This window comes from Chelonia mydas, chromosome 10 (assembly GCF_015237465.2).
Source record: "Chelonia mydas isolate rCheMyd1 chromosome 10, rCheMyd1.pri.v2, whole genome shotgun sequence".
Taxonomy (NCBI): Eukaryota; Metazoa; Chordata; order Testudines; family Cheloniidae; genus Chelonia; species Chelonia mydas.
The window spans coordinates 66,839,058-66,854,342 of record NC_051250.2 but is presented as its reverse complement, the minus strand read 5'-3'; the positions used below and the strand labels follow the sequence as shown (position 1 = coordinate 66,854,342).

At 38.9% G+C, this 15,285-nt stretch overlaps 1 long non-coding RNA gene across 1 annotated transcript in view; it reads right to left on the bottom strand.

The window, feature by feature from the left end:
* LOC119567277 overlaps positions 1–15,285 on the bottom strand; it is a 115,268-nt gene that overhangs the window by 92,437 nt on the left and 7,546 nt on the right. The gene's annotated exons all lie outside the window — the stretch shown is intronic.

The window sequence follows — 15,285 nt, the reverse complement described above, 5'->3', positions numbered from 1 at the left end:
TTGTTTATGCAACAACTAAAAACTCATAAGAAGGGAGAAGGCACAACAAAGTTACAATTTGAAAGTGTTTTGCTGTACTTTTTCCAGCAAATAAAAGTTAAACACAGACATTAAAGCCATGCTGCAACAGAAGGTCTATAGCAATTCATCTGCTTTGCTTTTAATATTCTGACCTTCTCTTTGGTGGTGGTCACAGCCACAAACTTCAGCACTGCTGCTAGAGATTGCCTCCAATTTTCAGTTTTGCTTTTGCAGGATTAAATGAGGAGCGTTTCATTCTCACAAACCAAGTTGTGTGTGTGAGCACGCGAGTGAGAGAGAGAGAGAGAGAAGTAAAAGAAGTCAGATATATTGCCTTGCTACTGCTGGAGCCCCAGTGAACAAACAGCATCCACTTTGGCATTCGTTTTTGTTTCTAAACCTGAATGGAGCTTGGTCTACCAGGAGACACCCAGATGTTTGTAGATGGGCCAGCATTTCAACTTTTTTCCTAATTAAAAAGTTAAATTGAGAATACTTAAAGTATGTTACAATCTTCTTGCAGCTCTTTTCAGCAGAACCTTAGTGTTTTTTATTAGAAAGCTGATGAATGTTGCTGTACAGTGAGATCCAGAGCTGTTCAAATGCGAAAGGAATGATCTGAGGGGAGATGTTAGGTAGGGAAAAACCAAGCACCTGATGCCATAGGGTGAAATTCACCCAGTACAGAGGATAGTATAAGGCCCGGCCACCACTTATGACCTATTTTGAGGTCTTCACTGCTGGTCTTCTGCACAGCTAAGTTTTCCCCAGTACCTTTAAGCTCTTTCAGACTCCAAATCCTAGAGCAGGTTAGGTTCTTGGGGTCATTTTTAAGTGAAAAATATTTACTATTCATGTTTTGTCTGCTTTTACTCACTACAGGGCAGTGAGGCCTATTGTAAAAATGGCATAATGAGGATTGTAAGCTGATGGAGAAAAATACCATTGATGCATGTCAGCAAGATCTTTTCCTCAAGAGATGTTTATAAAGCAAAATAAGTCAACATACGCAGAAAAGATAACAGAAACCTCCCCAACTTGGTGTTCAATTCAGTCCTGAACATGAAGCCCAACTCTCCTGCACTCAGACTCAAAAAGCAGTCAATCAATAGCCTTTCCCCAGCCCCTTCTTCACTAGAGACCAGAAAGCACTCCCTGACCCGGCAACACAGGCCTGTGCCATGCCCATACAATTGCTTGACCATAATCAAATCATATCATTTGTACATTGACTTTTATAGTTTCTTTATGCTGTTTTAAGTAGTGATAGTGTTTCTTCCTGACATGCCTTATAAAACATGAAAAAATTCAACTGTCTCTACCCAGCCAGCCAAATAGGTCTACAGAAATAGTAAATGAAAACAGATATCCCAGCAGGAATAAGAAAAAAGGTAAATCTAATGACTTTTTCAGTCCTGGGATTGCAGGGCCAGAATATTTTATGGTTTCCTGGGGAGTGTCATGTCACATTCCAAAATCCCATAATTCTCTCAGTGCACACTGGAAGAAAATTTTGTCTGGTCCAGCCAGAAATGAACATTTTACTTAGCACTTATACTAGTTTCGGGTAAGTTTTTATGAAAACATGAGCAAGTGTTCAAGACTATTCCGAGCTCAAGTTTGTTTATTTTGCTGGTTAGAATTAAAATGTGCAGAGAACGGATCTTGAATGATTTGGGTGAGGGTATAGCCTTTATAAAAACAGAACTGCTTTTTAGAGAGTTTCCAGATCAAATAAGGGCTGAATCCATAACAAGCCACTCTAGATTCCAAAGAACGGAATTTGTTGGATCTCCACACATCAAATCTTCAACTCACTTTAAACCAATTGATTAATAACCAATGAAATTTTGGATTATAAAAATAGGCTTCATTCTTGACAAAGTGTAATAGATTATTCAAGGATTAAAGGCTTTTCCTACTATAAAAGAGTATAGTAAATTGCTGAGATTTCAGGGCTTAGTCCCATAGCTATATATCAAGAGGCAAACCAGATTTTGCGGCTGAGCTATGTAGTCAGTTATACCTCTGCTGGGTGCTCTTTTTTGTAGGCATCTGAACACTTAGCACATTTTATGGGACTGTATAAATAGTTACTGGTAATATATAGATGAGAGATGGAGCTAAGAAGTGACTAGTAGATAAGAGAAACTCTTTGTTCAGGAAGACCTTGCATGACTTAATACGAAGTTTAAAACAAAAAATAAAAAATACAGAAGCTGATGAAACCTCCAAGGACTTAAAACAGACCTTTAATTATTAGACAAAGCAAGAAGCATGGACTAAAAGTTTGACCATAGAGCTGAGATTCAGGAATTTGAGTTTTAATCCCCATTTGCAGCCTTGGGAAAACTACTTATCTTCCTTGGTTTTCCTCATGCTCAGAATGGCAACGACATTCCCAAAACCATCTTTCATGAGAATTAATGAGATTGTAACATACTTTAATACCAATAATATGTAATTGCTTATAGTTCTATTCATATTTAGAGTGCTAATTATAGGCTGTACATAGCCGAAACGTACATATGCATCACTTGAGCTATTTCTACTGCAGTTCATTAAAACTATAAGTGCTGCTAATGAACAGCTGAAAGCTCTGAGTAGAGGAACCTGATTGGTTCAAATACAGTAATCTACTATGTGGGTTGGTTGTGTGGTGTTTACCTCTGGGAAAAAAAGGAGACAATTTTGTTGCAGGAGTCTACTAGAAAAGTTGTGTGCCTCACTAAAGAGAGGATCAAGAGAGCATTCTGAGCTTAATATAAAGCCAGAAAAAAATCTGACCCTGAAACCATGGAGCTTTTCAGATCAAGTGCACCTGAGGAGTGTCTTCTCTTATGATACTCCATGCCCAGAACATTAAGAACAGCATAGTAGGGTTCATCAGTAGCTATTAGCCAGGATGGTCAGGGATGGTGTCCATAGCCTCCGTTTGCCAGAAGCTGGGAAATGGGCGACAGGGGATGGATCACTTGAGGATGACCTGTTCTGTTTGTTCCCTCTGGGTCACCTGGCATTGGCTACTGTCAAGACAGGATACTGGGCTAGATGGACCTTTGGTCTGACCCAGTATGGCAACTCTTATGTTTAGGGATCATACATTCTTGATTCAGGAATAAGTGTGCTAGAAGACCGTTAGAATTGGGAGGAAGGGCATAATATTTGATTAACTTTTGTTTGGGGATGCTGGAAATTGATAGAGTCACAGCTCTGGAAAAACTGAACAGTTGTATTTATCATTAAGTACAGCAATAACAATGGAAGTTTAGCCATGCTGCTCTCTGCTCTGCCCTCAAGGGACCACCTGTAGGGGTAGGCGAGTTTGAACAGATGCATAAGTGACTAACAGTTGAGAGCTGGATTGTCAGAAGTACTGAGCACATTCAACTCCCATTGCCTTCAACTGGGGTTGTGGGTGTCCAGCATTTCTGAAAGTCATGCCCTTGGTCTGCATGACCTTTCATATTTGAATTATAGATTTTAAGTTGTCTTTATGAATTTTTACAGAGGACAAGGAATAAGGAAAAAACAGAACCAAATAAATTGTGCTACAGATATCAAATATTTGACAACCTAGGGGAAAATACACCATTTTCCTGTATTGGGATGACTGCCTTACAAATTTGGAAAAATACAAATTTCACACAATGCATCAGTCAGTTACTTTAGGAAGGCGCTTTGTGTTCCAGAGGTAGCATGAATAAATTATTACGTGCAGTTGCTATGGTAGCTACTAATTTGTTGTTGAATAATAGAGTTGTGTTTAAATAGCTATAAAACTTGCCCTGGGAGCAGTGTTAGAAACACACTATTGTCATTCCCTTTTTACTTTTTAAAATTAATATATATTTTGACTAAGAATAGCACTTTCCATCTTGTGTCCACCTTTCTTGCAGTTACATGTCCTCGGGCTGTCATCAAGCAAAGCATCTTCTCTACGCAAAAGAGGAGGCTTATTTAAAAAAAATATATATATACACACAAACACACCCACACACACCACTCCATGCTGTCCCTCAGCAGAGTACCAGCACAAATCTTTTAGTATTGCAAGTATCCATTTTGATGATCAACATTTTACCACAAAGGATTTTAAAACAAATTTTCACTGGTCTAAAATAAACCATTACGAAGAAAATAGCAGCCAAATATGGAATTCCTGCCAAAACTGTATCCCAATTCTAATTAAAAAGCCCAAACAATTCAACATATGAAAGAAAGGTCTCCGAGTTACCATTCACTAAAACTTAATAAAAAATTTTTGGAACTTTTGCTCCATGGTTTAACAAAACAGTTGTAGATTAATCTTATTTCAAACCACACACAAACTCTTTAAAGTTGTTTCGTTCAATGCTCAACAGAAAAACCTCAACTGAAAAAAGGTTTTCATCAAATTTAATAAAAAAAGAACCTAGTTCTAAACCAGTGACAATCCTAGAGTTTAACAATGAAGTAAAGTATCTATAATTCTCTTTAACTTGGCTTGATGTGAAGGCTTTATTTTGTGATTGTTTTATTGCATAAACCGGGATGAATAATGGAATTTTAGAAAGAGAACCCCTATTGAGTCAGGCTTCATTGACATCTGACTGGTAGTCTAAAAGCCTGCCGAGAGGGTCCAAAGCAATGCATCACAGCCTCCCAGCAGGTCATTAAGGCATTAGCCAATTAGAAAGCAGGGCTACTGAGTGACATTGTTCACAGCAGAGCAAACATAATTGATTTTTATTTCAACAGGAGAGAGAACCTCCTTACTAAAGAGCTTTAGCATAATTTCTTCTTTAGGAGAGGTTTAAAGAGATTTGTATTGGAGCATTTAATTCCAAACCCTGAGACAGTCTCTGGCAATGTGTATAAATTAAGGGACAGTTGACTTCACTCATTGATATTCAAAATAGAGACTCACTGTTGCTCAAAAGTAGCATGAAGTTTTCTGAGTGATGGCATCCAACACCAGCTGTGCGGAGGCACAGATCTTGTACTCTCACAACCTTTAAATAGTTTATGTAGCTATTAGCAAGCTGGATTCCAGTTTAAGGGTTACTTTCCTGTGCATTTTAACATACTATACTCTGTATAAACAACCACTCCTTAAAAGCACCATGAAGATGGTATCGCCCCCTTTCTGATTTCATTGTCTATCAATTGGTTATTTTCAGTCTTACTGTATATTAGCACCACTTGGTGGGAATACTTTTCAGTGACAGCAAGCCTGCAGCAATAAACTCTAAGAATGAATAGTAGCTTCAGTTGTCCTAATTATCAGTATGTTAAGAGCATCTGCCACCAAGTCATTAGACTACACTTTTTAAGGAAGCCTCATTTCCCTTTACATAAGATGTGAACACTTTTTATTGCAGCCTGAAAAAGGTTGAAGGACTTTGAAGAGATATGTAATAACACTAGTGTCTTTACAAGCACAACACCCAAGTTGCACACAAGTAAAAATAAGGATTCTTAATATAATTTACAAAACCATAAAATGTTGGATTGTAACAGGCTACTTTTTCAGACAAGGCCTTTTCCGTACTGTTTGCATTTATGGTCTGCAGGAGAAAAAAAAACTGGAAAATGCTATAAAATCCTAACTTCTCGTGACCCAAAGCAACACAACAAAAAAAATTTATTGGAAATATTTGCAGATTACTATTCACAGAGTACATATACTGTAGACTTGGAAAATACATGTATTCCACACACAGTTCAGCCAGCCAACTGAATCACTCCTTAAAAAAGAAAAAAATTCTCAGCTGCAAAGGCTGCAATCCAAGGATTGAACATTATGTATTGGGACGATATCTAAGTCATCTGTCTCTAATTTTCAGACTTTTCCATCAGGTTTCAAAAATATTTTCATTATTTTCAGCTTGGTTTTGTGCTTCACCAAAAACTCAGGGCATGTCTACACTACAGCCCTAAGTTGACTTATGTTAGGTTAACTTGACTTAAGTTAGGTTGACTTAAGTTGACTTACAACCACCACCAGAATTACTGCAGTGGCTGAGGACCACACGACCCTCATTATGTCAGTGGTGCACATCCTCACTGAAGATAGTGCAAGTGGCTGAGAGCCGGGGCACTCAGGTCCATGCAGCTCCCACCAGGAGCCCAGCTGCACCCCTGGGCTCTTGGCTCCCAGCGGGGGAGGGAGGCAGCCACCCGGGCTTCTCGGCTCCCTGAGCAGGGAGACTCCAGGCAGCAGCCCAGCTAGGAGTGGGGAGCTGGGGGCAGCTGGGCTCTAGATGCCCAGCTTTCTTGTCAATTTCACAGCTCTTGTGAAATTGACAAGACAGGACAGCCAACAGCCAAAGTAAGGCAGAGTCTACACAGACACTGCATCACCCTAATTACACTATCAGCCCTATGCCTCTCGTGAAGGTGGAGTTATGTTTGTGTAATAGGACACTTACATTAGCAGGAGCAAGGCTGTAGAGAAAGTGTATGCGGACATAATTAGGTTGACGTAAGCTGTTTTATGTCAACCTAACTGTAGTGTAGGCCAGGCCTCAGACTTTAACTACTAAAGTATGGGGGAGGGGGATTGTAAAGAAACAGAACTTTCTTTCTAAAGCCTTTGCCAGCTATACATTAAAGCCAGATTATTTTCCCTCTTTGGGGAGTGTGTTTCCAGGCCTAGCCCTCTGCCTTGAAGGCTGTGTCTACACTATGGGGGTACGTTGACCTGAGTTATGCTACTCCACTTACATGAATAATGTAGCTGCAGTCGATGTAGTTTAGGTTGACTTACCCGGGGTCTTCATGGCACTGAGTCAACAGGAGATTCCCTTACTCTTCCTGGAGAGCTGGAGTACCGGGGGTGGGGAGGGGGTCGACTGGAGAGCGCTCTGCTGTTGATTTAGTCGGTCTTCATTAGACCCACTAAAAATCAACGTCGCTGAAATCGATGCAGCAGAGGTAGATCTCCCTGGTACTGGAGACCAGCCTTATGGAGGCATAGCTCAGAGTAGCTATGCTAATATAACCCCGTAGCATATACACGGCCTGCACCAACAAAAGAAGTATTGCAGTTCCTCAGGAGAGGTGTTCGCCCTGTTGATGGAAGCACTCTGTCACCATAGCTGCATCTATGCTGGGGGTGAGGTAGGCATACCCATGTCCATCTGGGATGTGGGTTCCCCCCGCCCCCCAACACCCTTGAATGATATAGCTCTGTCAACTAACTTTTAAGAGTAGGCCAAGCCTAAGTGGTGTCCCTGATTTCTTTGTGTTCAAAAGTGTTTGTTTTTAAAAAACACTGACATCCTCAGTCAAGCTGTAATACTAGCAGTAGACCTGACAGCTGTAACTAGTAGAAGATGTGCCTAATTCTTGCTACCAATGATTTATGTTCATATGATCTTAATAGAATTTAAGAGATTATACAAAATCAGGAACAATGTTAACATCAATTTTGATATTTGTTGTATAGATGAATAGAAGAAATTCCACATAAAGAGCTGCATATTGTGTTGCTATCGCCAAGTCAATTTACAATGCCCCTTTATAAAGTGATCTTTTGACTAATAAATGCAGAGCAGAGGTTCAATATCTACAAAGGTTAGCCATCTCTCTGTTGAAGCAAGCACATTTAGGACTGGATTCTACAAATGCTTTAGCACATGCATAGCTTGACCTTCAACTGAAGTCAACAGGATTACTCACATGAGGAAAGCATCACATATGCTTGAGTGTTGACAGGATTAGGCCCTTTAGGCATGTCCACATTCACAAACTAAACCATTTTTTAAACCAAAAACAGTTTAAGCATCAATGGTTCATGTCCAGCCACATCAGCCATTGCAAGTTCACAAAGCATCTACATTATCAGTTCTAAACCGATTCAGTTGCAGTGGCTTGAGTACCTATCTCAGTTCCCAACCACAGTGCATTCTAGGAGATTCTGCAAACCCGGTCATGCACAATGTAACAATACTGAGAATATTTGAACCCTTTCAGCTTGTTGATGTCCACAGGGATGCTAAAGTCATTCAGGCTTAAACTGGCATTTAGCCTTAAAAAAGAAGATAGTCTAGGTAGCACAGCTGGTAGCATGCCTATAAGCTGCCTGGAGTACAAGTATACGAGGAGAAAGTGTGTTGCAAACAGCATAGGAGGTTAAATTTCTCAGCCTGGTGAATTTCTTGCATAGACATCTTCAGCCTGCATACAACTACATAAGAACAGCAGCAGTACTGCATGGATGCACTAAAGTGGGTGCAGTGAAAGTGGGGGGAGGAGGGGCGGCAAGAAGAGTGATTATATATTAAATCAGATCCAGGCACAGGAAAACACTTTCTTGTTTCTAGACGAGTTAATTGCATGGTTTACATCTGGAATTAATAGGGATTTCGCTTAATAAAAATAGCCACTACTTTGTGTTGTGCTCGAGGCGACTGTGTGGGGATTTGGAATGTGGAGTGAAAGGGCCAGATGTGAGCATCTCCCAGCATAGGTAATTGTGTTAGTTGAAGAAAATATTTAGGTGAATAGGCTAATTTTAGCTCATGAAATAACCTTCATATAGTTATGGTGAGCAATATTAAAGGTTTCTGGCACTTGATTTCTTAGTATAATAGAAGACACATTGGTGAAGAAATGTTTAAGTACTGTAACACCAATAAAAAACAGAAGATGGTTTTAGAATTTATCAAATGCTTCAGTGAGGGAGTACAAAGTTTTGCTATACCCCCAATTATCTTTAAAACATTTGCTTTACTAAAGAACGTACGACATAGCTGTATGTTTCTCTTGGAAGGAATAATCAAATGCCTTGATTGATTGTTATACTTAATAGTAAATCCATACTTTGGCACCAAATTGAAAAAGAGTAACACTATTACTACACAATAATTTCTAATGCTCTCCTGGGAGGCCACAACCATACTATACACTCATATACTGCCAGTAGTGCTCTGCAAATACTCAGCAAGGCTTCACAACAACCCTTTGAAATACACAAAGATCACTGCTCCAATTCACAGGTGTGGAAATGGAGGTTCAGAGAAGTTCATTGACTTGCCTAAGAGGCATAGAGATCTGCTAGAACAAACAATGACCTAGTAGTCAGAAGACCTGAATTCCAGCCCTAGTTCTGATGATGCCTGAATATTTATATTGCCATTGTGCATAGGAGCCCAAGTCACAGACCAGGACCCCATTGAGCTGGGCACTGTACAAACATAATAAGATGGTCCCTACCCAAGAGAGCTTATAATCAACATAATGAGAGTGTGGCCAAATCCCTTAATTGGAGCCCATTTCCCCACCTGTTAGGTAGACCTAATTGTGAAATGCTGGCCAGTCAGTGTCAGAGCTGCGACTAGAACTGAAGCACTCCTGGCTCAAAGCCACATGCTTAAACTACTAGACCATGTGGTTTTTGAGGAGGTTCTGTCACTTCCTCTTCCAGTATTTCCTCCCCAAAATACTATAAAAAAAAAAAGTGTATTTTTTGGATAAATTTGCCCTTTTGAGTTTTTGCAGCCATTTTAAAAGCAAAAAACAGCTGCATGAAAGCTTTGGTTTATTTGATTATTTCAAAACTCCATAAAATTGCCTTAAGTAAATGAAATCAGAAGCAGGCAAATTTTACTGGGGAAAAACACATTACTTGTTAACCCACCTCTGTAGCTCACTGTGCCCTTTTCAGATACCTAGTTTAGAAACTTTCATATAAAGAAGATGAGTTTAATGAAATGTAACTAAAAAGCCACATTAGATGGAGGAAAAAAATATACACATTCTGCTCCTGAAGTGAAATAGGATAAAAACTGGGAGAACTAAGCCACATTTTCCTAATCCCACTCCATTAGTGAAGGTAAACCCAATATCTTGATTGCGATAATTCACAGGTGAAAGAGAGAGAGAATGAATGAATCCACATACAAAGACACGCAATACAATACAATACAATACAGCAGAGTCTTCAACACATATAGTAGCTTTGGTAAGCAACCAATTTATCCCTAGAATAAGCTTTCCACCACCACCACTCTTCCCCCTTTTTTTGGCCTGGCGAGTATTTAAGGAGGTTTCTGAAGCATTGCTAGCAGTGATAAAAATTGGTCCACAGCAGATTCATTCATTATAACAGGTCAAAAGTATATTTTCACTATATTTTTCCAACTATGCCTTTGTATTTTGTTATTCTTTTATCAAATATTCATACAAGCTCATTTCTCTGCTTTTGTGGTGCGTATAAAGATGGATGCAAATAAAAATATTCTTTTAACGGGTTAATTCATCTGTGCAATGTGTATTTAAGTATACTTTATTTTATGGCTAGAACCTCTGTGTTGTAAGCTTCTTAAACAGTACCGTTTTAGCAGATAACCATTGTCAAATAGCTTTATGCCGGACAAAAATACACAAATTATGTTGGCCTATCTAACTCTACATGAAGAGAGGCTACCAAGACAGCAGGTCTGGAAACAAGTACTAACAGCAACAATCTGAAATAATGTGCATTATAGCTTTTTCTTCAACTTTAGTGTAATACTTTAAGAAATATTTCTTCTTGATTTCATTTCATGTACAAAACAGAGCTCAGGATAGCTCCCTTTGAAGTTAATGGGAGTCTTCCCCGTAACTTCACAGAGCCCAATCATACACACACTTGCATATGGAGCCTGGTTCAAAGCCTATTGATGGCAATGGTAGTCTCTCTTGTCTTCAGTGGATTTTGGATTAGGCCCATAAGTACCTCTATTCATGCAAGTACTCAAAAAAAAGGATTAGATTGGGCTACTCATATGAGAAAGAGTATTTGTGTGTGTCCAGTGCTTGCAAGGTCAAGCCCAAATAATTTCAGGCAAACCCACCCAAGGTTTTTACAGAACATAAATGTTGCACAATAAACCTTAGCCTATATGCAGTGCATTCACTAAATAATGGACTTTTGGAACAGCCGGATTATGCCAATATTTCTCTAAAATGTGAGGAGGAAAAAGTGGGTGGGGGGGATTAAATTCAATGTCACTGTTGCCAAGAAATGGACCCCTAAAGGTTTCCAAGTCTTGCCTCATTATTTTGTAATTGTAAACTGTAAGCCTAAAGCTCTTACATGAATGGTTAGAAAAATTTAATCTTTATCACCACTAGGACCAGGTGACAACATCAGAGAGGATTCCCCTTCCACATGAATATTCATCCTTTCTAGACTGTTCGTGCCCCTGGTGCTTCCTCTCCCACAAACAGTCTCATGAACAACTGGAAGGAATGTTTTGTGGAAGCAATGAGATTTAAACAAGCCAAGAAGAGTTTTTTTGAACACAAGTATCCACATCATTATTTTCATCAATTGTTTGTATTAGCATGGCAACTAGGAGTCATCCTGGACCATGACCCCATTGTACTATGGGCTGTACCAACAGAACAAAAAACACAGTCCCTGCCCCAAAGAGCTTACAATCAGATGCCTGATTCTAAGGGCCATGCTCATCCAATCAGAATCATACCTTGTAACTAGCACATCCATTAATTTACAGACCAAGAATTACAGTATTCGGCAAATACTTTCAAACAATGAATACATTCATGAAAATTCTTACGGGCTCCCAGACAATTTGTGATCAGAAAAGAGGTACAATGCTGATGGATTATTCATTATGATTTATTTTATCGTCTCTAATTATCACACATGAATTACAGATAATTGCCAGTAAAATCTGACAGCTGAAAACAGATCTGTCCTCCCATGCTTATACATCTTAATTTTGCCTCCTTCAGCAACTATTTCTCAAAATTATTAACTCTGCCAAATGGTTTAAGATACAGCCTTTATGAAAGATGCTATTCAAAATAAATTTGCAGTGTATAATGCAGTACTTTAAGAGCTCACCTTTACAAATTATATAAAAATATAGTCCCCACACCTCAAACTCCCTCCGTAAGAGCACGAGCTCTTTATGTCTAGGACTAATCAATCTTTTCAGCTAGGGGTTCCCTAATTAAAACCATGTTTCTATATAAGCATCTAACAAGAACATCTGAAGGCCTTATTTAAAATTGGAAGAGAACAGTATAAACCTGTATGGCTTTTAAAGCTAACTACTTCCAGGTGCAAAGAGAATAGAACTTTAATGCTGGACAGCACTGCTTCCAACTTAACGCTTGGATGCCTTTGTTCCTGAAAGCGTAAGGTTCCCCCAGTTTTATGACTGCAGGTTTGTGTGTTGCATCACACCCTATAACAGATCACCAATGGGCTTAGTTTTATTGTTTTGTTTTATTTTATTGACTGCATGTTTTATTCAAGCTAATATACACCATGGTGGTAGGCAATAACATCTCAATTACAACCCCAGTACTCTTCCTTTCCTGTAAGTTGCCAGCTCTGATCTTCACTTTATTATATCCACATGCTAATTTTGTAAAGGAAGAAGGGAGAGGGAAAAAAAGTCAAATCAAATCCTTTTAAAGTGTTAAACTGGAAAGATTCCTTTCCCAGGTAATCCTCAAAGCTAAATAGAAGCTTTCCCATACACCATACTTATTTATAGCATGGGCAAACAACCAAGTCACCAGATAACTATTGTGTAGAAATGGGTGAGAGCCACAAAGTTCAAATCTAGATACAAACTTCACCAAAGGTTGATGGCAGTTGGATCTGGTACTCTACTCCTCAACAGGAGGACACAATATAGAAATGGGTCAGAAGCAAATAGGTGTTAGTAATGAGACAACTGTGCAAGCAAATAACTGGAAACCATGGTGGATTCTGCTATAGCTCATTCAGTTCCTTGGACATTAGAGCTTATTTTACTGAGAGAGGGAATGTTGGACAGGACACAGTTGGAATTTTTAACCTCTTAAAAAAATGCCATTGATCTTTAGTTTCCACCAGGACAGCCACAAGAAACAGGAAGATCGGTTGAAGTTTAACATCTCCTCTGAAGGATGGCAACTCTAATAATACGGCACTGCAGCATCAATATTGGGTGCGAGCTCAAGTCCTGCTAAAGGACTTGACAGTGAAATATGACTTCTTGGCCCAGTGACAAGAATGCCACTAACTGAAACCTACTGATATTACAGACAGACTCCAACTAGCAGACACACTTGGTTATTATAAATCAAATTCTTCCTGGGCAGGTTAATTTACCTGGTTTTTATAGCACTTGCCAGCATAGTATGCAAGATCCTCCAATACATTTATGGTTTGATCCTCACAACAACCCTGTGAGGTACGGAAGGGTTATTATTCCACAGATACCAGGATTATGCCGTAGTTCCCTATCTGTAACACTTTAAAGTGAAATTTTTATTTATTTATTTTTTAATATGGACAAATCATTTATACTCTATAGTACAACTCTTTAAAATGTATTTTGGGTATACAGTGGGAAATTCAAGAACATGATCATTCTGTTGCTTATAAATAAGAAGTCAAACAGCCATTATTTTTCTTACTAGAAGGTAATTGAATTTATGAAGTTTGCTAGGTGTATTCACAGTTATCTGAATATGGCAATAGAAAGAAAGCAGAACTCTTATAAAAAAGACAAATATATTAACAGGAATATCCCAGACCTTCAAAGGGCAACAAAAAAACCCCATAAACTGTTTTCAAATTCCTCACAATGCTGTCACCAGTATAGGTCATTTCCATCCACATTTGGACATTATCCAACCCTTGTTTTCTTGGCATTTGTTAAGACTATTGAAAGTCTAACTGGCTTTCTCTAGACCATAGTTATGTGGAAGTCAGTCTTAAATGTAACAGCTCTGCATATTTAAAAAAAAATCAATTTTTATCCACCCTGGCTTATACATAAGAAGCCATTTTATCTGGCACTCCTGAAACATGTCTCCCAATTACAAGGTACTTAGGACCTGATACTCCTCATATATTCCAGCCAATGGAGTTACATTGATGTGAGAGGAGAAAGAGACCTTAGAGCCCAATTCTGCAAGATATAGGAGTCTTCTGCAAGGTGCTATATGCCCTCAGCTCCCATTGATAACAGGAATCAGCATGACTGCTTGCACATTGCCAAATAAGTGTATTTCATGATCTTCTGTTAGCCTGGCAATATGAGGGTTGAGGTTGGGAAACTCCTGAAACTTGGTAGTAGTTCAATTGTGTGATATTTGGCTTGAAGACTTTTTCGCATGACCTTCAAATACCTCTGTAGTCACTTATATAACGTATATCGACAACTGCTTGTGACAGCCGTGCTCGTCAAGTACAATCTTCTGTGCTACTTAAGTCATCCGTTAAGACCAAAAAGCATTCTGTTCCATAGGCCTGTGGGACATGAGTGGGGGAGGGTAGGAATATTCCTGACCTAGGATATTCCTACCCTCCCCGCTCAACACCCAATGGCTCAGAACATACATTTTTACACCTTGAGTTTAATCGTAGGCAGCAACTTTAGCCTAGAAGAGATTATTAATTTAATATTTGTTTTGGTGTAATGGAATGCCTAAACTGTATTACTCTATTCAGCCACTAGGTGGCATAGTGTATAACAATTTAAATGCACCTCAGCCATACCTGGCAGAGGATTAAAGGATCTTATGATGACCACATCTGGTGTATAAGCAAACTCTGTAGCCAGTCTACATCTGATAGAGAAGAACATGCCATGGTATCAGGAGTAAAACGAAGACCAGAAACAGAAGGAAAAAAAAAATATTGCAGGATCCCCTCAACATGTCACTCTTCAAAGCCCCAGAGGGCTTCAGCTTTGGCAAACCTTCAGAATCAGACTGGAAGCAGTATTTTTCAAGATTTTGAATTGCAAACAAACTCCACAAAGGAACTGGAGATATACAGGCATCTTCATATATAGTATGGGGAAGCAAGCAGAACACATCTTTAAATCCTTTGACATTGCTGAAGAAGTCACAAAGAGGACAAAGGGTTCTGGCTTTAGACTTTATACAGTTTATGAAATAGCATGTTTTCACCAAAAAATTAAAGAACTAGGGCAAAATGTTGAATGTTTTGTAAGAGCTCTGCATACACCTGAATTCCCAAAATCATTTTTTGAGCCAAACATGAACATATCAGAAACAGGCTGGTTACTAGGTTAACCTTCCACAGTTTTTTTCCCAATCCTACAATTGACAGGATATTTAACCCTAGCGACAGCTACTGAAATAGCAAAACATGCTGAACTACTGAAATAGCAAAGTCTAGAGAAACATGAAAAACCTGAAATTAGCTTAGAAAAACTGTAAACAGACACTTGAGCATTAAAAATCATAAAACCCCTGAGGCAAGGAGAGAAAACTCTCAGGCTAAGAGGGACAAAT